Source organism: Anser anser, assembly GCF_964211835.1.
Source record: "Anser anser genome assembly, chromosome: 2".
In the NCBI taxonomy this organism is placed as follows: Eukaryota; Metazoa; Chordata; class Aves; order Anseriformes; family Anatidae; genus Anser; species Anser anser.
The window spans coordinates 84,284,479-84,309,754 of record NC_139721.1 but is presented as its reverse complement, the minus strand read 5'-3'; the positions used below and the strand labels follow the sequence as shown (position 1 = coordinate 84,309,754).

Genomic DNA, 25,276 nt, shown 5'->3' with positions numbered 1-25,276 from the left:
ACTTAGTTTAAAAAGTCATAGATAATACTAACATGCTCTTTCCTGAGGCGGTAATATCTGATTTAATATGGTAATAATCTTTGAAACACTACAGAAGCAGACCTTCATGCATATACTACTTGCTTATGAAAAGATTGTTTTAAGGTTATCTTGACTTGCCATTACTTTGTTCATATTTTAAAATATAAATATCTTTTTTTTTAGGCAGAATTTCATTACTATTCAATACAAATTTATTTCCAGTAGGCATCAAAGAGCTTTTAGTATATAGTTTTTTGTGTTAAAATATTTTCACCATTAATTTACAATAAAGTGTTAAAATTGCCATTTTCACCCTGACTAACCCATGAAATCAGTTGTCTGATTGATTTACTGGGAGCTTAGTGTATCTTTTACAAATGGGATAGAGGAGTAGATGACTTCTGAGAAACGAGTTTCCTCTTTGCACATAAAAAGTCTCATAACAAATCTATTCTGTCATGAAAATTACAAGCACAAGGCATATTGTAGATCATAGGATTTTGTCTGAGTGTTTGTAGACTGAATATTTTGCTTTCATTACATCTTAGCTGAGCAGAAAAGGTCATTTTTATTTATTGATGGTTTTGGTCACAGGAGAGCAAAGTGGTTACTGTCAACATTCCAAGGAAGTATAGGATGAACTTTCTGCATCTAACAAAGAATATTAAAACATTACTCCAAGTGTATCACAGATGTAAAACACCTCATGTTTTAGCATCTGGAGATTAAATAATTGAGAGAGACCACAAAACACAGTAATATAATAAAGGAATAAAGGATAGACAATCATGTATTATTTTTGACAATATCGGAACAAGCATACAAAAATATTAGTAATATACTGGACCAAAGACTCCTCAGATTCACTCCTATTTTTATGTTGTTTGACAATATTAAAAAAAAAAATCTGGTATTTTTATTTTTTTGATGGATAAAGGTAATATTAATGTCACAAAGAAAAAATCTATTTCAAATTTGCATTAGGAAAAAGAAACATTAAAAAAATATGAACAGCATTTCAAGCAGCTCTGAGAAAACGATGTAGACATCTAGGTTATTTTCGATAATAAAGATCATCTAAAGGATACAAAATATTTCTCATAACTTCATAGAATGTATTCTAAAAAATAAGAGGTTAACTGAACATTTGGTATGAATTCTGTCAGATATTGATTGATTCTGTATAAGAATTTCTCTAATGATGCAGTCCCTTTCTCATTAATTTCTTTAAATACATCTTTGAGTCCTATTGAGCCCCCTCGGTTTCATCACAGAAGTTACATATCTCTTAGGGAACAGTACAGTTTCATTTTACAGCAGTGCAAAAGATGTAATTCCCTGCCCCTCAAATACAATTTCAGGGACTGCCACCTTCCCAATTCTTCAGTTTTTAAAACTTCATTAGTGTGTTTTTCAGTATTTCCTATGACCACACTACATGTGAGGCAGTTGTATCAGCTCCTCATCTTCCTCTGGAGCAACCTGCTATCCAACTTGATGAATCTGGCCCCACATCTGTCCGTCCTTTCTGAAGGAGCAAAAAATGTTTTGAAAACTGAGAAAGAACATTTTCCCTTTTCCCTTTTTCTCCCAGATCTAAGCTAGACTTCTTCTTTTTCAAGGGCTACCAAATGGGCTATGAACTTTACAGGTAAGTCAATGTCTAACCCCCCTTTTTTTTCTTTTTAATATTTCCTAAATAGATGGAATGATACAATTCTTCTTAAGCTGTCAGCCTAATGAATCCATAGCATTTGATTGAGAATCATAGATGCACTGATGTAGAAATAGAAAGCTCCCATATCAAAAATTGAATTCTGAGACCATCAGGACCAAGGCATATAATCATCAGCAAGAGAGCTATATATTTTAAGTTTGCTTCAGCCAACCAAATGACATTATTTTGTGGGACCATACAGTATTTAAAGTGCAAATAATTTCTAACTTTGAGAGAATTTATTAGAGAACATTCTGGGTGTATAAGCTTTAAATACCACTGCACTTTATTATAATTCTTGGAAGTAAGAGCACAGGAAGTTCCGCACGAACATGGAAAAAAACTTCACAGTGAGGGTGACGGAGCACTGGAACAGGCTGCCCAGGGAGGTTGTTGAGTCTCCTTCTCTGGACATATTCAAGGCTCATCTGGACGCCTACCTGGGTAATCTGCTCTAGGGAACCTACTTTGGCAGGGGGCTTGGACCCAAAGATTTCTTGAGTTCCCTTCCAACCCCTACAATTCTATGACTCTGTGATTCTGTAATCCTATTCCCACTCCTACCTCTTGCACTGTCTATAAAATAAGAGTATAAAAAATAGGAGTACCTGTGTGTTAAGCAGTGTGCAAACCCACTGAGGAGGGGAGGGGAGGGGAGGGGAGGGGGAGAGGAGGGGAGAGGAGGGGAGAGGAGGGGAGAGGAGGGGAGAGGAGGGGAGAGGAGGGGAGAGGAGGGGAGAGGAGGGGAGAGGAGGGGAGAGGAGGGGAGAGGAGGGGAGAGGAGGGGAGAGGAGGGGAGAGGAGGGGAGAGGAGGGGAGAGGCATATTAGAAAAAAGAAAAGCTCATAGATTAATTTAATAATGGGATTAAATATTTTTTCTGGCAGGAAGCATTCCTCTAGGATCTAAAATATGATGTACGGATGAGAAGGAGTCATGCCCAGATCGCAAAATGCCGTGACTATAAGGTATGCAGTCTTTTTAGTACCAGCATGGTGCACCTAATAAGTCATCTGAGTGATTGCCATAAAGAGATACAAGCATTTTGCACTCAACCGGACAAAGCTTTAACAGAGATGGGATCTGAGCCAAGGGATCAGGAGTCATTACTAGACTCTCAGAACAATGAATTTGAGATGGGAAACAATGAAAACAAAGTTAACAACAACAAGGATGTTGATAAACGTACACAACAAGCGACACTGGAGCAGACTGTCTTAGTTATGGCATTACAAATTACAAACTCTTATGGAGCTACTTCTGTGTTTGTAGAATAGTATAATCAAGATCAGAAGTTAGCCTGGAATGAGTATGTTTGCATTTGAAAATGTCAAAACATCTCATCATACAGTCAAAATTACCTGGCTTCCCATATCACAGAAGCAAGTGGTTAGGAATTAAATTACTGATTTCCAATAACTGATTGATTTAGACTAACTACAATATCTTCTTTTAAATAAAATGTAGATTAGGGAAAAGTGATGCTATATAAAAGACTACTGGTCTAAATCTGTACAGAAATATAATCTACATCCTACAGAATAAAGGTCAGGGTCAAACATTCTTTCCTGCTCTCTCAGAATCTGTTTCCTTTAAGTGAATGATCACAGATTTTTCAAGTCTTTCTTCCTTTAGATTAAATCCAGGTGAAGGGTTTTGTCAAGCATACTTTGCAAGCAAAAAAACAGCCAAGAGTATTATGCTATTTTGAGAAAATAATTTAATATGGATTTCTGGAACAAAACAAACTATTTAAAAGAAATCCATAAACAACTGTAACTGAAAAACTAACATACACCACCAACACAATAATACACCCAATATTCTATGTCTACACTTTACTAAACAATGTATCAAGAAGACAAAATCAGAAGCGTGGATGCAGACAATTAATATTATATCTCAGTCATAGTCCTCTAAAAGTTTGTATCAGTTTTTTTTTCAGATAAATATCATCTTTTTTTTTTCTTTCTTTCTTTTTTTTTTTTCCCACTTTAAATCTAAATCTCTACAGAACAGCAAACTTAAAGACCTCCAGCAAGTAGACCACTAGGGAGAGACAAAACTACTAGGAAAATTTATCTTCCTTACAGTTGAAAGCTGTTCTCCCAAAGCAAAATGCTAAAGGCTTTAAAGGCCTTGTAGAAAAATCCTTAACATCAAGGTAGATAAAACATGCATTGCAAAAGCTTATATTATAACCAAAAGCTTATATTTTTAACTCACTTCAGTGGCAGTCCAGAGGCAAGATGAGCTAAAAAGAAAACTGTTCTAATATTAATTTCTTTTATGAGTCTATCCACTTTTTGAAGAATCAAGAAAGTTCTTTAAGATCTAACTCTATTTAATTTTATATTTTCAAACTGAAATATCTTGGCAATTAAAATTATAGGTCTATTCCTGGTCCAGAGAGCAGTATTTTTAATTTAAAAATTGTAGCTCTTTCTTGCTACTATGATATGGCTAAAGCAAAATCTCTTAAGTTATAATGTAAATTTAAAATAATAAAATGTACATATTTGTCATGATACTTGCCTATAGAATACACTGAATACTTTCTATTATAAAGTTTTTTTTTTTCTCCCCCCCTAAAATTCATTTTTTTTTTCTTCCTCTTAAAAAATACCTATGTCATTCCTTACATCTGCTCAGTTGTGTTAGAGAAACTACTCTTAGAGAACAAAAGAGATTTGCAACTTTCATAAAAAAAATCACATGGCAGTTGTAGTTAGCCATGTAGACTTGAAGAAAGTTAATAAAAGGAAAAAATGGAAGAGTCTACCCCCCAGAAAATGTCCTGCTTCTTTCCGATTGATGATCCCCTAAAGAGAATCTTGATTCACTTTTATCAGTGTTCCCTGACGTAAATGTTTGTGTTTTCTTCTCCCTCTTCTCTCTCCATAGTGTTACAAAATTGAAGAGGCATTAACAGCAGTATACAAAATATTTTGACATGGAATCTCAAGATGAATTTAAGACTGAGTGATTTATATATTTTTTAATTTGTTATGGCACTTACATTTTTTACTCAGAGATTTACTTAGCTGCCTAAAATTTTAACCATCCTCACACTCAAAATTATCATCTATTTTGCTGAAAGCTGGTCATGTGTAAGACCGTTTAGTTATATGTCATTGTAAAATTCTTGAAGATATCCCATTGGGCTCTGGCTGTGACTGTGGCTGCCTTTTTCTCTGTACTAACTCCTACTTGACTTCCCCACACTGCCTGGGACTGAAGATATGCCTGCTCTACCTAAGTCTTAACATACTTCTCTAAGGCAAAGACACGTCATGATTTTATTTGGAAAAAAAAAAAAAAGTCTTGGGAGTCCATGGCTCCACTTTTTGCATAAGGATTTAGCATGTGGAGTTTTTATCAAGGATGACTTTTAGCTTGTCTTCAAACTGTGGTGGAAAAAAGCTGAAGTCCATGCTGCCTCAGGGAGTGAGCTACCCTGCTACATTCCTTGCTTGGAATGGACCATGTGCAGATAATAATTTAAAATTAATCATACCAAAATCAGAACAAGCAGAAAGGGCACTCCTTTGTGCATCTCAAAGGGCAGAGATCTCAATGCAGGACTAAAAGACCTTAGTCCTTATTTCCACTTCCTTGGCATTCAGATTTCCACTTCCTTGGCATTTCAGATTTTTGATGAGAAGGTAATGGAATGAAAATAGAAGAAAGGGCTAGAAAACTTCCTCTATACATTCAGATTTCTGGGAGGAAAAAAAGAGCAGTGCTCCGCACCAAGTTTTCTACTAACAATAAAGTTGTTTTCCACTCTGCCTACAGACATTCCCCTGATGGTAATACAATATTTTCCAACAAAAGCCTTCCTGAAGGAATGATTTTTCTTTAATCTTTAACTTCAATTTCATAAAAGCGGGGACAGAATTTTGGAGATTCCTAAGCTTAAGATTTCTAGGAGATCAGTTCATACCTAGGGTGTCAATAAATAAATAATAATAATAATAATAATAATAATAGTAAAAGTGGATGTACATGAACCTGTAACAAAGCTGCAGTGAAAAATAAGCTAATCCCGTAAACTTGGTAGCTATTTATAATGCCCTGCATTTGATCTCGGAATCTCCCTATCAATTTAATTACAACATGGTGATTAACTTTGTTGATATAATATGTTACAAGAATTCTAGGGATGTTTTCTGGAGGGGAATGTGACTTTCAGATGACTATAATCCAATTGCAACACTTGCAATTCTTGCACATAGAATTTAAAAGCACGTGACAGTGTATCTTCAATTGTATTGGTAATATAGGTAAGTTTTTAAAGAAACGAGTGAATTATGTAGATAAGAAGAAATATATGCAAAAATGAATTCATATAGATCTCAAAAAATTTTTTAAACCTTCTAAATTAATTAATTAAAGTCACAACAAATTTCATTATTACATGTTTTTCCATTGCTCAGTGAAAGTCATAAATTTGGTAGCAACTGAGAGAAGAAGAGGTAAGAAGGTGGTTAGTTTTAATACAATTTGTGAGATTCCCAGGAAAAAAATTACATGGATAATCAAGTTAAAAAAGCAGTGAGGAACAGAAATTGAAGCCAACATGCATCTAGTTTTTCCAATATTTCATTCATTTATTTAATACAAGATTTTTTGTCTTTTTCCTCACACACTATCCTAATGTTTGACTTTGAAAGTTAACACTCAGATGACACTGAATAAAAAGGAAATCCTGTCAACAAATTTTCTTTGTCAGGTAGTTGTCTGAATAACTATGTATCTCAGCTCTTTGATGAGTAATGCATCTAAATAATTTATCATAGCCCTAGTCCTTGAAACTCTAAAGATATATGAGAAAACTTAGGCTAGTTTAAAAACAAGCTAAGGGCAATATTACTGCACTCCTAAAAGCATAATACAGCATTGATGAACATTAACCATGCTAGCAATCAGTAAAAGCCTCCATATCATTTAGAGAGCTCTTATATAAATGTGTTAGTTTATTTAAACTGAAGAAACGTTTCTGCTATTCTGACACTACACAGGTATGTCAAGAGTATTGAAGAATCATCTAATGCAATAACTAAAACTTTTGGTATTCAGAATTGTGTTTGAAAATCCATTAACACAGGAAAAATGGGGAAAGATACATTTTTTTTCCTTCCCATTCATACAAAATTACTTCTAAAATATAGTCAGGAATTACTTAACTCTGTAAAGGCTAAACACATAACAGGAAGAGTAATCAAGTGTCAAAAACATTTATTTTCATGTTGTTCATATAGGTAATTCAGATCATTCCCTTAGGACACAAGTAGTTACATGGACTCTAAGAATTCCTCTGAAGCAGCAGAGAAGCAGCTCCTACTAATGTTGGTAGTGACAATCACTGGCAGAAATTAACCATCATATGCAAAAAACCAAACCAAAACAAAACAAAACAACCACCATCTATTTTATTATCCAAGAAGAAGATCTATTGTATTATTAGATGTATATATATTATTTTCTGTCACAGGAATCCCCCCCAAAAAACAGGTCCTTTTCCACATGCTTTAAAAATAATTATATGCGGACATAAACACCTTTGTTGTTATTCATTACTGACTGCAAAATAAATTTTCACACCCTATCATTCAGTAGCTGTGCAGTGGCGTTTGAATTTTCTTTTGCAAGCTTAATAGAACAGGAACAAAATAAAAAGAAGAAATGCTGGGTTTCACTTTGACAGTATTTTGTCTTTGATTGTAGATAGTAACATATTTATAAGAACAGAGCAGCTTTTTCCCTCTTATATTTGCAATCTGATGGGATTAGTGCATATTTCAATATCCTGCCAACATAAAATCTGGCATACAGACACCAAGAACAAACCAAAATTATAAGTAAACTTGGGTCTACATCTAGGTGTGTCCTCTGAAAAATAGCTTGTATTTTGAAGTTAGACGCTGTAACAAAAACAGTTTAACTGTTCAGACACAATGTAGTAAGTAGCTCCTGCAAAGACATTCTAATTTATACTGAGGTTAGTTTTTGTAGGAAAATAGTCCTAAGCATGTAATTTTAGATATCACTCAGATGGTACTTCATGACCCAGAAATACTATTAAGCAATACTATGTAATATTTATTTCTATTAACGAAATATTTTATACCTAACAAATATGAACATCCAAGGGATACATGGGATGTAATCCCAGTATACTTACTTCTGTGCACGTAGTAGGGGAAAAATGGTAAGTGCAGTCTCTTTGAAAACTGTGCTGATTGCACTCATATGTTTCACAGAAAAAGAAAATATTTATTATTTCTAGAATTAAATAAGTAGATATTAGACTGACGTGCATTTTATCTTTCAGTTTTTATGTACTATAATATGATAAATCACAGACTCACTGAATGGCTGAGGTTGGAATGGACCTCTGGAGGTCATGTAGTCCAAACCTCCTGCTCAAGCAGGGACACCCAGGTTGCCCAGGACCATGTCTAGATGTCTTTTGAATATGCTCAAAGAGGGAGACTCCATCACTTGTCTAGGCAACCTGAGCCACTGCTCCATCACTCACACAATAAAGAAGTTCTTCCTGATATTCAGACAGGACCTCCTGTGTTCCAGTTTGTGCCCATTGCCTCTTGTCCTGCCACTGGGCACTACCAAAGAGATCCTGGCTCCATCTTTGCACCTTGCCTTCAAGTATTTATAGACATTGACAAGATCCCCCCTGAGACTCCTCCAGAATGAAAAATCCCAACTCTTTCAGCTTCCCCTTGTAAGAGAAGTGTTCTAGTCCCTTGATCAGCTTGGTAGTCCTCCATTAGACTCTTTCCTGTATGTCCACATCTCTCTTGTACTGGAAGGCCAAGAACTGGACACAGTACTCCAGGTGCAGCCTCACCGATGCTGAGTAGAGATGAAAGATCACCTCCCTTGACCTGCTGGCAATACCCTGTCTAGAACTACCAAGAATACCATTAACCTTCTTAGTGGCAAGGTCATATTGTTGATTCATGTTCAACTTCATGCTCGCCAGGAGTCCTAGGTCCTTTTCTTCAGAGCTGCTTTCCAGTTATGTGGTCCCCAGCATGTAGAGATGCCTGAGGTTGTTCCTTCCCAGTTGCAGGACTTTGCACTTCTCTTTGAACTTCATGAGATTCTTGTTAGCCCATCTCTAGTCTGTTAAGTTCCTTCTGGATGGCAGCATTGCCTTCTGGTGAGTCAGCCACTACCCCCATAGAATCATAAAATCATAGAATATCCGAGTTGGAAGGGACCCATAAGGATCATCAAGTCCAACTCCTGGCACCACACAGGTCTACCCAAAAATTCAGACCATGTGACTAAGTGCACAGTACCCCTAGCTTTGTGTCATCTGTGAATTTACTGGGGGTGTGCTGTACACCATCGTCCAGATTGTTAATGAAGATGTTAAAATGGAATGTGCTCAGGATTGATCCGTGGGGTACTCCACTCATTACTGGACTCAAAACAAAATAATAATAGACATCAAAATTAAATGGAATATTAGCTATTCAAGATGTTTTCCCTTCAATTTCATTTTCTGGAAAATTCTGAAAATTTCAAGGTTCATTGCAAAACAAATGAAAAATAAATGTAGAACTTCCAACTTTCTGTAAGAAGTCAAAAAGAAGAAAAATAACTGTCAAGAGTGAAAAACTACATATAGGTCTGCAGTAATCGCTGTAAAGGGAGAACACTTTACACACAACTGCAAGTGCCTGTCAATAGGTCTAAAATACCAAAATACCATAGGTGTGCTTTTTTAGTTGCACCTGAAAGTTATCAACAGCATATTTTATTTTAGTGAAGAAAATTTCAAATGTATAATTCACTCACTTAACTGCCTGTAGTACCCTTTAGACATATATTTATTTAGAATTTATTTAGAATATTTCCACTGTCTCAGGGAATATATCACTGATTCTGTGCTTATTGCTTTCTAGTACCCTGTTTTTGGTATAATCTCCTGAGGGGAAAATAAAGATGTCTTTGATGTCAGCTTCAGTGATTCCACATTATCAAAGACAAGTAAAACTAATGACAACAGTGAATGAAACTGCAAAACACACTCCTGGAGATCTGAATTTCACATTGTGTAAGCACATGCCTTATAGGATAACCTCTCGGAATATCTCCGCTAGTTAAAAAATAAGTTAATAGTTTAATTCTTTTTTGTAGCTAGAAATATAAACTTTTATGATGGTTCTGTTGTTAATGGGTGGCCTTTGAGCAACTGAGAACCTAATGGGAGATATTCACAATTTTTGATTAACAATTTAACTTCATGGAATGCTCAGAAAAATGATCAGTACTTACTAGGACTTCAAGACTTTCAGAAAAATTACCTGGTAACCTACTATCATCACTTTATAAGTTGCAAAGCTGTTTCAGCTTCTGCCCCAAAATTCAAGTAAATGGAATCAAAGTAAGAAAACATTACCAATTTCCTTTGTGAAGAAGACATTATGGTTAAAAAATAATGAAAAATAGATGAACTAAACTGTAATCAAATAAACCAAGTGAAAGTTCAGATCTGGTTTAAAAAAAAGAGTAATTTCTTTCTATCACATAATGAGTGAAGACAGAATTTCAGACTGCTAAAAGTTTCAGTCAATATCTGGAATTTTCAGCTTACATTTATTTAAAATTGAAGTCAGCATACTTTGTAAGTCTATGTAAATTTTATACAGGTTGTTGAAAGGTGGGAAAAAAATAACACCTTTGTTAGATACTGTTGAAGCAGTATCGAATGCACAGAAAGTCAAATACCATGCAGTTATGTATCCATTGGAGTTCTCTAATATGAATGAGAAGTTATGGCATGTGATATATATTCTAGCAGGTGATATTCTCTTTGAAAGCATAGACTATTGACATATATTTAAGTTTAGAATATATAGTATATAATAGCACATTTCCAAAGTGGTAGTTGAAAACACCACCGAAATCTGAAAAGTGACCATAGTGTTTAGATGCCTGACCAGGTTCTGACTTCTACGGCCAAATAAAATCTGTGTACACTTTTCAGCTTGCATTAACATTTTATACACCTGCTTTGTAGTTCTTCTTGGTATTTATTTGCTTCCAGCAGAAACTGTTAGCAAGAGTTCATTTCAGTTTCTAGTTATCAACAGTTGCCAGTGCTTTAATTGTTTGAAATACAGACATATGTGATAATGTCATTTCTAGTTTAATGTCCTTTTTGCCTCCTTTGTGAAAGAACTCTCCAAGTCTTGCTGAATACATTAATATTGAGGCAGCTTGCTTGGCATTTGTTTTACTTGATGATGAACAACAGGCAAGAGCTCTCTGTGTCGTTTTGATGAAATCCTACAAAGTGAAATTTGAATAGAAAATAATGCAGTTGCAGAGTTTTCAAAGAGAAGTAAACAAAATATGAAGAAAGACTTGGAAACTGCTTTTGAAAGTCTTTGAAGAGTATTATAATTGTCTTGAAAAGTCGAAGAAAGAAGACAAGCTTCTATAATCTCATTTAACTATAACTTCATCAAGACAGTGGTGTAGAGTGGTGCCTGTAATCTCTTAATTCATTTAACTCAGAAACCCACCAACTACAAAACAGTGAAGAAAAATCTAGAGTTGCTAACATTGTGACAGCAAATGGTAGAAGACACAAACTTTAGTTCCTATTGAGAACACAAAAATGAGTTGTCAGATGTACTCCATGTAATCACAGAATAATTGAGGTTGAAAGGGACCTCCAGAGAACATCCATTGCTCCTCCACATTTAAATTTGAAGCAACCTGATCGAAATGCTCAGGAACATGTCCAATCATGTCTTCATCCCTCAAAGGAGAGAGATTAACATTTTGCTCTAAAACTAAATTGGCCCACAGAAACTAGTCTTCATAGAGTAAAAAATGATTTATTGGAAATACAGCTGGACTGTAACACTTCAATGTTTTGATTCACCCTTCAGCATGTAAGCTATGAAGATGAATAGCATATCTAAAAATGAACTACAGCTTTTTTATTATTATTATTATTTATTTCTAGGTACTATCCATATGCATTTAGTCTGGTGAATAGATAGTTGTTTTTCAGGCCCTTTGGGCTGAATGGATGTTAATTTTAAATAATGGAAAAAAAATGTTGTTGTGGTTTAACCCGGCTGGCAGCTAAACACCACACAGCCGTTCGCTCACCCTCCCCCCTCCCTCTCTGGCATGGGGGAGAGAAACGGGAAAGTGAAGCCGGTGAGTTGAGATAAAGACAGTTTATTAAGACAGGAATATAATAATAACAATAATAATAATAATAGTGATAATGATAATAGTATTAATAATAATAATGTGTAAGAAGACGAGTGATGCACAACGCAATTGCTCACCACACGCTGACCGATGCCCAGCCTATCCCCGAGCAGCCAGCCCCCCACCCCGGCCAGCCACCCCTATATATTGTTTAGCATGACGTCAGATGGTATGGAATACCCCTTTGGCCAGTTTGGGTCAGCTGTCCTGGGTCTGTCCCCTCCCAGCTCCTGCTGCACCCCCAGCCTGCTCGCTGGCAGGACAGAGCGAGAAGCCGAAAAGTCCTTGGCCTGGTGTAAACACTGCTCTGCAACAATTAAAACATCAGCATGTTATCAGCGCTCTTCTCATCCTAATCCAAAACATAGCACCCTACCAGCTACTATGAGGGAAAATTAATTCTGTCCTAACTGGAACCAGGACAAATGTGAAGAGAGCCAAGGTTCACTTGCAAATGTGTGGATCGTCTACATCTTACCAGAGTGGTTTGGCCACGTGTCCCTTCTATTAACTTAGAAGAACAGTGCTTGACACTGTGACACAGGTTTCCTACTGGAAGAAGTAAATGGAAATATATTCCTGTAGTCCATTTTCCTGCAGTGTGTTATGTTTTATGTTTTATCTTGTTTGGCTTGTCTTAAGTCAAGTTCTGAAACCTTTATGGGATTTTGAAAACAACAGCTAACAAAATTATTTATAATGCCATATTTGAAGAGTCCTAGCCTAGATATTAAGCCATGTTTGGACAAAAATCTTAATCAGAAAGAACAAAAAGGCTGTGCAAATTAAGCTTATGATTATATTTGAGGTCTTACAACATAAATGCAGATAAAGAGTGAAAATGGACAGAAAACACATAACATGCAAGAATAGTAAAAGAAATGCAGATCCAATTGCAAGAAGTGAACAGGAATCACACAATCAAAGAGATAGGCTTAGAAAATTCTGTTTCCAGCAGGATACAAACAGGAAAGACTACACTTTGCAGGGTCTAAGAAGAGGATGATAGAATATGAGAAAACATTCTGGGTAAATACATGGATAGGTAAGGAGAGCCATACGTTTGTGATCTCATGAAGAAACAGACGTAAATCAAGGAAAAAAAAAAAAATCCCACAGTGCACATAAGTTTTCATGATACAAAAACGTCTTTTAAGGCCAGAAAAATTCCCTTGTTTTCCAACCCTCTTCTGCAACATGGTGCTATATACTGAAAGCATGATACTACATGTCCTGATCATCCTGGAGTTGAAAGTGATCTTATTTGTAAAGTAAACTACCTACAGTATAGGATATAACTCACAAGATAAATTTTGCTATGTGCTTCAAAACTTTCTTTCCCATAATGAATGTAATATTAATTTAAATTCACAGGTAAGAAATTGTTGTATTATACAGAAGTTCGGAAAATGGTATGAAGAAAATACTTTTTACAGTGATATACTAAGGTTTAAAAAAGACATTTATATACCAGAAAGAATAGTAATTATGATAATGCTTAAGTTTTTTTTTTTTCCACAGCAACTTCTCCCAGCTATCTTTATTTTATCAAGAATCAAGGAATCCCATTCAGGGACTAGGACTTAATTGTACTTTCATTGTACTTTGTGATTTTGTAATTTGTGGCTGCAACCCAATCCCACAAATCTATGATTCTAAGGGGGGAAAAAAAAAAAAAGAAAAAAGAAAAAAAAAACCTTAAGATTAACTTCTTGTTTGTGCATTACCTAATAATTATAATTTAATATAGAATATTAAATATAAAGTTTATAGTAACCGAATATTAAATCTTATGAAATATTTGGTATATAATGATAATAGTGTCTAAAATTATTATTATTTGGACTCCTTACTTAGCCATTTGGAAGTTCATAATGAAACTCAAAGTTTACTTACTCTAAATATATAATACAACATTTATTCATAGAATCATAGAATGGCTTGGATTAGAAAGGACCTTAAATAGAATTTCATTCCAACCCCCCTGTCAAGGGCAGGGATGCAACTCACTAGATCAGGTTGCCCAGGTCCTCTTCATGAAAGGTCCTACTTGTGAAAGAATGCCATAAATAATACACTAATACAAATAATACACTAATACATGTCCACTTCTTTATAGATTTATTTTTGTTTTAGAGAGGAAACATACTGAGAAACACCTTTAAAACAAGAAATATTGCACCAATTTCTCTATGAGAATTTTTAAGTACAAGATGACTGAATAATGAAGTACAAGAGTATACATAAATTATAGTTTAAAATTTGTCATATTAATATAAGGTGACAGAGGCATATTATGCTCCTAGGTAAACTTTCAGATTTTATTGTACGTTTTGATATCTTAGAGATCCATATAGGTAAACTGAAATACTTAGTGACAGATTTTTTTTTTATTATTTTTTTTTACTGCCTCCTCTGCAGACACAGATCAAAGTAAGGTGAGCTGCTATTTAATGTATTTGGCATCCCAATAAAAATTATGAACATTTGCATGATTAAATCACTTATTTAAGTTCCACTACTTTCTTACCCATCAATATTAGCAATTCACATCTTTGAGTAAATAAAAAATCTGGAATATTAAATAGAAAAATATAGATATGACACTGATAAATAAATGGATGAATATATTAGAGAGCAGTGTCAGTTAAACTACTCTGGTTAATGTTTTGTCAGCATGTGCATTTTCTAGGATCTATAACATAACAATAAAATGCTGTCAGTAAGTTTTCAAACCACTCAGCACCTGGATTTTGTTTTTCTGGAAATTAAAAATATAGACCTACAAAAAGATTTCATTTGTTATTATCATAGAATCATTATAGAATCATAGAATGGCTTGGATTGGAAGGGACCTTAAATATTATCTTGCCCTGCCATGGGCAGGGATGCTACTCACTAGATAGTCCACTAGATGCTATCCACTAGATTAGGTTGGCCACAGCCTCATGCAACCTGGCCTTGATCACCTCCAGGGATGGGGTATTCACAGCTTCTCTGAGCAACCTGTTCCAGTGCCTCACCGCCTTCAGTGAAAAATTTCCTGCTAACATCTAATCTAAACCTTCCCACTTTTTTCTGATTTTTTTTTTTTAAATCATTCCCCCTTGTCCTGTTATTATCTGCCTGAGTAAAATGCTGCTCCCCATGTTTTTTTATAAGCCTCATTTTAGTATTGAGAGGCCACAATGAATTCTCCATGGAGCTTTCTCTTCTTCAGGCTGAACATCCCCAGCTCTCTCAGCCTTTCGTCACAGGAGAGGTGCTACAGCCCTCTGATGATCTTCATGGTCCTCCTTGGGACCTGCTCTAACAGGCCCACATCCTTGTTGTGCTGGGGGCCCCAGACTGGATGCATTACTCCAAGTGGAGCCTCACGAGGGCAAAGTAGAGGAGGACAATCACCTCCCTCGACCTGCTGGCCACTCCTCTTTTGATGCAGCCCAGAATGCAGTTGGCCTGCTGGGCTGCAAGTACACATTGCTGGCTCATATTGAGCGTTTTGTCCACCAGAATTCCAAAGTCCTTCTCTGCAGGAAAGACTCTTGCCTGGGATTGCCCTGATTCAGGTTCAGCATCTTGTAATTGGACTTATTGAACCTTATTAGGTTCACATGGGTCCACTTCTCAATCTTGTCCAGGTCCCACTGGTTGGCCTATCTTCCTTCTGTTACACCAACTGCACCTCTCAGCTTGGTGTCATCTGCAAACTTGCCGAGGGCACACTCAATCCTATCATCTATGTCATTGATACAGATATTAAACAGCAGACAGACCCCTGAGGGACGGCACTCTTCTCTGGCCTCCACCTAAACATAGAGCCGTTGACCAGAACTCTCTGCATGTGGCCTTCAAGATGATATCCACTGAATAGTCCATCCTTCAAATCCATCTATCTCCAATGTGGAGATCAGGATGTCATATGAGACCATGTCAAAGGCCTTACAGTAGTCCAGGTAGATGATATCGGTCGGTCTTCCCTTGTCAACTGATGCAGTCACTCCATCATAGAAGGTCACCAGATTAGTCAGGCACAATTTGCCCTTGGTGAAGCCATGCTGGCTGTCTGGGATCACCTCTTTGTCCTGCATGTGCCCTGACATTGCTTCCAGGAGGATATTTTCCATGGTCTTCCCAGGCACAGTGGTGAGGTTCCCCGGTCTGTAGCTCCCCAGGTCCTCCTTTCTACCCTTTTTAAAATGCAAGTGATGTTTCCCTTTTTCCAGTCACCAGAAGACTTTGCCTGACTGCCTTCCCATTTCAAATGTGGTGGAGAGTGGGTTGACAGCTACATGATCCAGTTCCCTCAGGACGCTGGGATGCATGTCACCAGGCCCCATATTGTTCAATTGTTCAATTTCATTAAGTGGTCTTTAACCTGCTCTTTGCTTACAGTGAGAGGGATTTTACTCCCCCAGCCTTCCTCTTCAGGTTCACGGACTCGAGAGATGTGGGAAGCCTGACAGGCATTGAAGATTGCGACAATGAAGTTGTTGAGTATGTCAGCCTTCTCCATGTCTGTTGTTAGTAGTTCATCCTTCTCATTTATCAGAGTGTGTACACTGTCCTTGGCCTTTCTTTTCTGGCCAAGGTACTTATAGAATCCCTTCTTGTTATTCTTCACATCCCTTGCCAAGCTCAGTTGTACAAAGAAGTATTGTATCCTCCTAATATTTTATTTTATTATTTCATTTTATTTTATTTCATTTCATTTCATTTCATTTCATTTCATTTCATTTCATTTATTTCATTTCATTTCATTTCATTATTTAATTTCATTTCATTTCGTTTCATTATTTTATTTTATTTTATTTTACTTTATTTTATTATTTTATTTTATTTTATTTTATTATTTTATTTTATTTTATTTTCAGTGTACTGTAGTGAAATTCAGTATAAATATTTTTTAGGAAACTGGTTAAATTCAAACAGGAATGTATTTGTAGTATAAAAAAGAGACATTTAAATTGTTTGTCCTCAGACTATTGGTTTTTTATTGATTTTGTTATATCCATGTAATAATGTATTGAGGAAAAAATAATTCACCAAGCAAGAGTGCAAAAATACCGTCAGATTTTATTATTATTATTATTATTAATATTAATATTATTATTTTATTATTATACAGAAAACCACAACTTTGCAAGATGTTTCACAGACAAAAAAAAAAAAAAAAAGTTAAGGTTTCTAACCTGGACAACTTAACCTATTTTTTCATCTTTTTAAAAGAGAGCTTCTAATAATAGGAGATAAACACTGGAAGAAAATGTTTTATAATTGTTAGATGCTCAGTTAGTTAACAAAGTGATGGAGTGGGCACATCTATTCATTATTTTGTGTTTGTTTTTATTATATCTTGTTCTCCAGAGTGAGTTTTAAGGAAATTGTGGGTTTTATTAAGAAAATACTCCTGGGGAGGTTTATTTGAAATTGTTCTTACCAAATATGATGTTAGACTTCAAAGTTTCTATCACAGTTTTCAATCTCATGAAATTCAGGTCTCTAAAGACTTTATGCAAATTCTTACATTTAGCATAAACAGAAACTGGCTTCTGTAAGTACTGGTGTAGAACTTTTTAGTCCTATGTGTAGGCAACCACAGTAAAATGCCATTGGATTATTAGTATGCTTAATTATTTAGGGGTCTGGAAAGTAATAGAAAGAAAATCTGCATTTGAAAGTGTTTTAGTGAGTTTTTAGGTTAAGAAATTATTTCTTTGTCAGTTATTAAATGCATACATACCATGACATTATTTAGCTAAGGAAGTTGTAAATATGAACTCGAGTCTTTGCTCCACTATAATCTCAAAAGTATATGCATATAGCCTTTTCCAAGCCAATACATTATTTCATCATATAATGTCTATACAATTTGCACTGATGTCAACAACAAAACTTATTCCTGAATTTGATTCTGCAGTGTAGGGCTCTCTGACATGAGTTGCTCTGCAGGGGGAAGGTTATCCACAACATCTTCGGCAGTGAGAAACTGTTGTCTTCTTTCTCCATCCTTTAAGCATCCTTATAAGCAGAAACATCAAATTACATATAAACAACATGTCTTTTAGCATGCTGGGTCAAATAGGCTATATAGCTAAGTTCAGAAATTACATGCTTGCTAACAATTTCATTTTTTCTTAATTTAAATAAAAAGCTACAGAAATTTAGTATGTTTACAGTCAGATGTCTTCTCACCACTCTTACTCTTTCTTCAAAATAACAAAAGAAGTTTTCAGTAGCTGGAAAGATTTCAGGGGGAGTTTTTTAGTAGAAAGAGACCAACACTTCTTGATTGTTTGAAAAAAATATGAGGACAAGTAAGTATTATTTTGAGGCAAATTAAACTCGTTGTCAGTCTAGAAGTATTCAGGGATATGAATACAGCGGAGTAATAGACTGACATAATATTTTATTATTTCTATGATTTCTGACACTTATGCTGTTATTGCATAGATATGCCAGAGAAAGCAATTAGTAATTGTTAAAATTTAAGAGATTTAGTGCCAAATTGTTAACAGGTGGCTGCAGCCAAGGGAAAAAAGCAAAAAATAACAAGATGCAAACTGAGAAATTATCCCATGTGGTCAGCTCCTTACTTATTTATTTAAACTTGATATTTTATGGCTTTTGAAACAAGAACCATTCATATTGTTCTGTGTTGATTTTTTAAATTGATTCAGTAGAAAACAACACACTAGTAGCAGCCATGACCATTAGGAAGCAAAACTGAAAAAAAGCAGGAAATGATATGTGGAATGTTCAAAAGAGATAAAGGGCTTTGTTCCAACAGAAAAGTTATTCATTAATAAACTAAAATAGTGATAGAATAAGCAAAATAAAACTGTTGAGGAATACAAAGAAATTTTTTCATGTTTTTCCCCAGAATTGATTCTATTTATGCCTAACATGGAAATATAGTCTCTCTTTTTTTTTTTTTTTTTTAATTGATAGCATGTTTGTAGAAGAGATTTGGTTTTGAATCTGTTTCTTCATTTTAATGAAATTCACATTCTCTGTGTTTGTATTAACAGTGAAAGGAATGAAATATAATTCGTCCTTTTCTCTTTTACTAAGATCAGTGAAGATCGATCCTTTTCAAGTTTTTCTTTGGAACACATTCACTTTGCTGTCAGTTGCTGAAGTATATCATTCATATTCTATAAGAAGTCTAAGTGTCCTGACTGAAGTACTAAATGTTTCTCCTAGGGAGGAATACAGATAATCTTGACATTTGCCTATATTATGTTCTTCTACAGATGAATGAACTATTACATCTTCCACCTAGTAAATGACAAGCTGACATTTTCTTTTAGATAAGTACAAACACTTATCTTGTAATAACTACTTGTCCTCTAATAACTACCAGAACCATCTGTTTTAAAAATCTTATTGTTTCATGTAGTTAATAGCCTATACATTTCATTTAGAAAGAAATAACTTCTGAGAATGGCCTTTCTTGGCATACTAGTAAAAGAAGGAGATCCACTAAAGCTGTTGCTCATTAAAGTCCTAATAAAGAAGTGGGCAAGGCGGCAAGTAGAAATAAATCCTTCATTTTCTTAATGTTCAGACTATCTCTGAAATCAGTGAGAGTTATTCCTGCACATCCAGGTGAAGTTTTAGTGCCTTGGATTTGCTTTTACTTTTTCCTTTGAAGTATTACTTTTAGCTTTAATTTCCATCCAAAGGTTTTTGTAGAAGCTTCATCTGAGTAAAATCAGGAAGAGGCAAAGAAACTTAAATCTTGATTCTGTCCTTTATTCACACACAGAATGGTTTCAAATGCTAGAGAATGGAAGACACAATATCACCAGCCACTGTTTGTAGTTCCTGCAGTATCTGGGAACAGTAGGATTAAGAAGGATGAAGATATAACATTAATTCTGACCGGACTAACTTTGCTGTCTAAAGGTCAAAACCTTCGGTCTTCTGAAAAGTGTTCGTATTTCAAGAGCTGCTATTCAGGGCTTTTGAGACAGAACATTAAAAATCCACTTCCACTAAAAGTCACATACAAATCATCATATCTTCTAAACTTCTCTATTTTTTTATTTTATTTGTTTATTTATTTATTTATTTTGACATGCCCAGTTAAAGGAATTAGCTAAATATAACCAGGCTACATCTGTATGCTTGAGAGCATCTCCAAGAATTCAGTGATACTGATTATTTGTTCTGGCTTGTTCTCCCATGCTCCATGTTCTCTCCATGCTCCTCTCATTCTTTCTTTCCCTCACACATTGCTGTTATCTTTTAATTCATCTTCTCTTTGGCCTCACGTCCTTCTGGATTCAGACTTTCCTCCAGTTTTCATTCCTTCATGTTTTTCTAGCCTTGTACTTATTTTCCATTTTCTTGACAAGTCACAAAATAGAAACTCTAGCACAATTATAGGTAAAGAAGGAAACAAACAAACTCTTATGGGCTAGAAAGCTAGGTGTGTCAGAAAAAGGAGCAGATCAGAAAACAAGCATTTTACAACAAACAGAAATGTTATTTAGAGTGCCGATCCACACTGCCATACCTAAAGATGCTCCATGAATTAACTGTCTCAGCACTGGGATATAAGGATGGCCCTTTCTCATTTGTTTCTTTACCTCACTCTTGCTTTTTGCTCCAGAAAATCCCAATAGATTTTTGGCTGCCATCTTCAAAATCTACTTGCAGACTGAAAAATTCAGATCAACAAGTATGTGCGATAGATTCCTGTAAATCTCTGCTTGGTTTAGTATAGCATGCTATTGAACAGTCTTTTCTGTAAATCAAAATGTGATTGTCACAATCCACCACTGCAAGGAGTGCTGTAAATGCAATACTAAAAGAATAAAAATAAAAAGAAATTCAATTAACTGCATGAAATTAAAGTATGTAACTACCAGTTGCACAAATAACCCTTTGCCATTACAACATATAATGGATAGCAAGTACCTTAGTTTTGCAAAATCATTCATAAAAGCAACTTAGATTGCTTATACCAATTTATAATAAGGAAATTATTGAAATTCTTTCTTGCTTATATAAAATGCTTTTAAAAAGGAAAACAAAAATAATAAAAAAAAGTGTTTCATTGATACAATATTCTATGTAGATATTCACTAAGAGCAGAAAATTTTGAAGGACAGAGGATCTTAAAGCTGAGAATGGAAATCTGGTTTATTTTGCCTCTTTAAATATTATTACTTTCTTTTGGTTACTTGGTAATGAGTAATAATGTATGAGTATGTATAAACTGCATTTAAGACATAAGCAGAAAACATATGGAAAACATATGTCCAAAATTACTAGATCCTGGATTTTTTTCATCTCCTAAGTAATTGTCTTGTGGATTTATGTGTGTGTGTGTGTGTGTGTGTGTGTGTTTGTTACATACATTCAGTGCTGTTTTGTTTTATTTTGTTTTGTTGTGTTTTATCTTCCACTTTTGCTTTGGACTAGAGGGTGGGGAAGCCTGCTGTATTTCAGACATTCACAGACCTCATCATCTAAGTGTTCATCATGAAAGTGAAACAAATTAAACTGACAGTCGTATTCCCCACTTTATAAATATTTTCAAACTAGCATAACCAAATGGAAGCTCATGGCATGTAAAAATAAAGAACTGGATTCTGCATATAAAATCCCTCTGGAATACAGAACTGTGGGAGAACTGGTGTTTGATTTCTTTCTCTTTTACCGTTAGTTGTAGATACAGTAATTCTGGCCATACACAGTCTGCTTTTAATTGAGGCTTTGTAAGAAATTTTGTATCCTTTGACTCAGGATTTTTAAGCTTCTATGTAAGGTGTTGGGGTGACCAAAAAGACCCTGTATCCTCTTGGCTATGAGTACCAAAACTTAAGCTAATCGTTAAAAAAAAAAAAAAAAAAAAAAAAAAAGTGGCTGAGATTGTAGTAACATTAAACTGCAAGTGTGATCGAAAGTAGTGATAAAATCCCAGTTGCTTACAATAAGAACAAGGTTCAGACTTATGATAAAGTGTTTTTACTTCAGGTTATGTTATATCCTTTTCTTGGTGACCAAAAGGATTGGTTTCCTTAGGATTTTATGATTTATTATTATTATTGTTGTTGTTGTTGTTTTAGTTGTTTTGTAATTAAGTTCCCCCTTTAGGCACAGACTTTCCATTCCACTATACTATAAGTTTTATTTACTGTACCAGTCATAAACTGATTTTTCCTTTTAATTCAGTCTTACTTTAATATTTCATTCCTACGCATCTCATTCTTGGGTGCTAGGAAGGATACTGCAGGTAAAGCAGGTTTAAAAATTTCCTGCCCTAAAGGCTAGTATATATTTTATACATTTAACAAATTATTTAGACAGATGCAGTATAAATTTATTGTTTTGGGCATTGCGTAGTAAACTAAAGACAAAAAATGGGACTAAAGTCTCATAACTGAATACAAACTGTCTATATTTCATGGGGGATCTATGTTATTTCTGATGTATAAACTGGAAGAGGGGGCATGCTAATTTAGCTGCTTTGGTAGGGCACAATATGTCTGTTTCCCCACACAGACTGACTCACTTCCTGCCAGATTCAAGCATGAACAAGCACATCTCACCTCCATCTGTACCTGTCTGAGAGATTTGTGCTGAGCCACACCCAGTTACTTTATGGTATTGCAAGGTCCTGGGTTTAAATAATAGGTTGTTTAAATAAAATAGTTTAATTTGTGCTTTACTCAACGTCTCTGAAATGATGGTGAGAGAAGCACAGCCACAAACATTCACTCATGACTTACAAAAGTGAATTGCACAGGAGCTGTGCAGATCATGGGAACTGAAGAGTAAATTCTAACCAACTGTTCAAGTGTTGTGTGTTTCTTTTTGTTTGTTTTGTTTTGTTTGTTTGTTTTTGTTTTGGTTGGTTGGTTGGTTTCATTTTTTTGTTTGTTTTTGTTTTGTGCAGATGTACAGGGGCCTTTGGGCTTTGGTGGCTGACAAGCAAACTTCAGACAAGTTTGGAAGTTAAGAGGGAAATATCCCAGGATCTGCTGCTTAACCGCAGACTTTCAAAATATGCTTATCTTTCCATAGAAAATGGAAAAACGTACCAGTTCCAAGACATACCACTGGGATTCCTTTTCAATTGGCCTAGATGGTGGACCAGCTCTCCTACAGCTAATGGGAGTAGCAGTTTTTAGAAATCAGGCTGTCAGATAAGAATTCATGGAGTTGTAATATATAATGTTGTCCTAAAGCAATCTTTATGATGAAACTGACATGTTCTGGGCTCTGTGGCAGACCTGGGAAGTTAAACATGTCTCATCTTGGCTATTTTAGAGGCTCAAATAGGATTAAGGCTGAGAAATGGAGGTAAAGGGCAACATGAAAAAACTCAAGAATGCACTCTTTCTTATCTTTAAAAGTATGCTCATATTGAATGGTCTTGCAGAAGTCACTTAAATAGCAGACAATTGATCACTTGGCTTAATGCAACTGCACTGTGTGTAGTAAGGAATTCCTCATTTTTTTGAACGATCTAAGTTGCCACCATGAAAGAACATTCTCAGTTCTTATTACATTTGTTGACATTGCGTGTTGCCATGCACAGAATCATGTTTTTCCACAGCACTTGAGCATATTTTGAACTATTTATTTTAACTGTTTTCTCCAATAATTTCATATGTACCACCAAGATAGAAGCAACCCTTGAAGCAAAGCACTGTGCAAGGATGACAGGATGCAGAAGCCAGAAAAAAGCTATCAGTGTATACAAACTACCACAGAATACCATCTTTGCTCTGCTTTTCTATTTATCATGGCAGAATATGAGTCAGAGAACTGCTTAAAATAACTTTTTAAAAGATTTTTTTGCAAGGTGTCTGCTGCACCAGAACTATGCAATAAGACAGTGGTTCTAGTGCTCTTGCATGGTCATAGCACAAACATGATGATGATTCAAAACAAATAAATAAACAAATACATATATATGCATGACCAGTTCTAGTAAGCTGTGTACAAAATGTAGGTTGACTCCAGCTAGCCTTTTCCTTACATTTAAGTTCACATTGAAAATATGAAATATGAACCTATGCATATGTATTAATTGAATAGTGTGGTTTTAATGGCAGGATGTAAGAGACATGGTGGTTGGAGAAAATTAGTTTATCTTTTTTTTGTGTGTGTGTATAAATTATGTGAATAACAATTAAAAGGAAGTCTAGCAAGTATTATTGTAACAGGTCACGTGAGCCATTTCTTTTCGGAGAAAAGTCCAGTCCAAGCACTTGATAATATGGTGTAAAGTTGTTGAAGGGTCTGAAGAAACTTCAATAAACATCAAATGTTGTAGCTGAGGTTTTCTAATTATTATTTTATTTATATTACATTTATTGTTGTTGTTCTGAGCAATCTAACTTTGGGCCCAAATATTAATGGTTTTAATGGTTAACTGTTTAATTGTTTACTGAAATCTGTCTGGGACTTCATTTATATATATCGTTTATAAGATACTGGCACATTATTTCATTATTTCTGTAGTGTTTTTTTTATTTTTATTTTTATTTTGAGAAATCTATAGTAAAGATTTGCCAGTCAGATGAAAGCATCACTTTCAATCATAATTTGCAGTATAGTGGTCAATAATCCAAATGAAGAAATTTAGCTACTTCCAGAGAAATGGGTATATTTCAACATCCTTGAAAATCCACTCACGTAGGAACTCAAAGAACAGTTTAGAATTTGGTTCCTGTGTTTTACAGTTACTACAACATCTCAGGCAGAAAAGTCATGGACAAGTCTCAGGAGGTATTGATTTAGTTTGCAGATCAATCTGCATCAGGACTTTTGTCAAGACATATGATAAAAAGAAACCTACAGGATTACTTATTTTTCTCCTCTTTTATCAGTATATTGTCATAGACATAAGGCCATTTACAAATATATTATAGTCCATTTTAAAATTGTTTTGTCTTCCTCTTGTCAATAAATAAATATTTTCAGTATATGCTCCTGTTTTTCTTTTGGTTCTGTGTTTAAAGAACTTAATCTGTAAGGCATTTTGTTTGTTTGTTTGATTGTTTGGCAAGGACTATCTCATTATGAGCTTGTATGAACAATCATCCAGTGGATAACAGATTTGGACTTCTAGACCTTCCAAGCACAGACTAAAAAGGATCTTCCAAGAAGCTTCATCACTGCAAATAAGAGAGTTCCAGCTTACTGATAGACCTACTGCCTTCTTTAGGGAACTGTCTGTTTCCTTCCTGTTCTGAGAGCAAAGCTATTATTTCTAGTTTAACAATAAAAACAACAACAACA

At 35.0% G+C, this 25,276-nt stretch overlaps 1 long non-coding RNA gene across 1 annotated transcript; it reads left to right on the top strand.

Moving 5' to 3' along the window:
• Nucleotides 1-1,614: 1,614 nt before the first annotated feature.
• LOC310895584 lies at nucleotides 1,615-24,965 on the top strand. Its single transcript, XR_014580783.1, has 3 exons — nucleotides 1,615-1,672; nucleotides 2,626-2,706; nucleotides 22,923-24,965. It is a non-coding gene; the product is annotated as an uncharacterized lncRNA (long non-coding RNA).
• The last annotated feature ends 311 nt before the right edge of the window (nucleotides 24,966-25,276 follow it).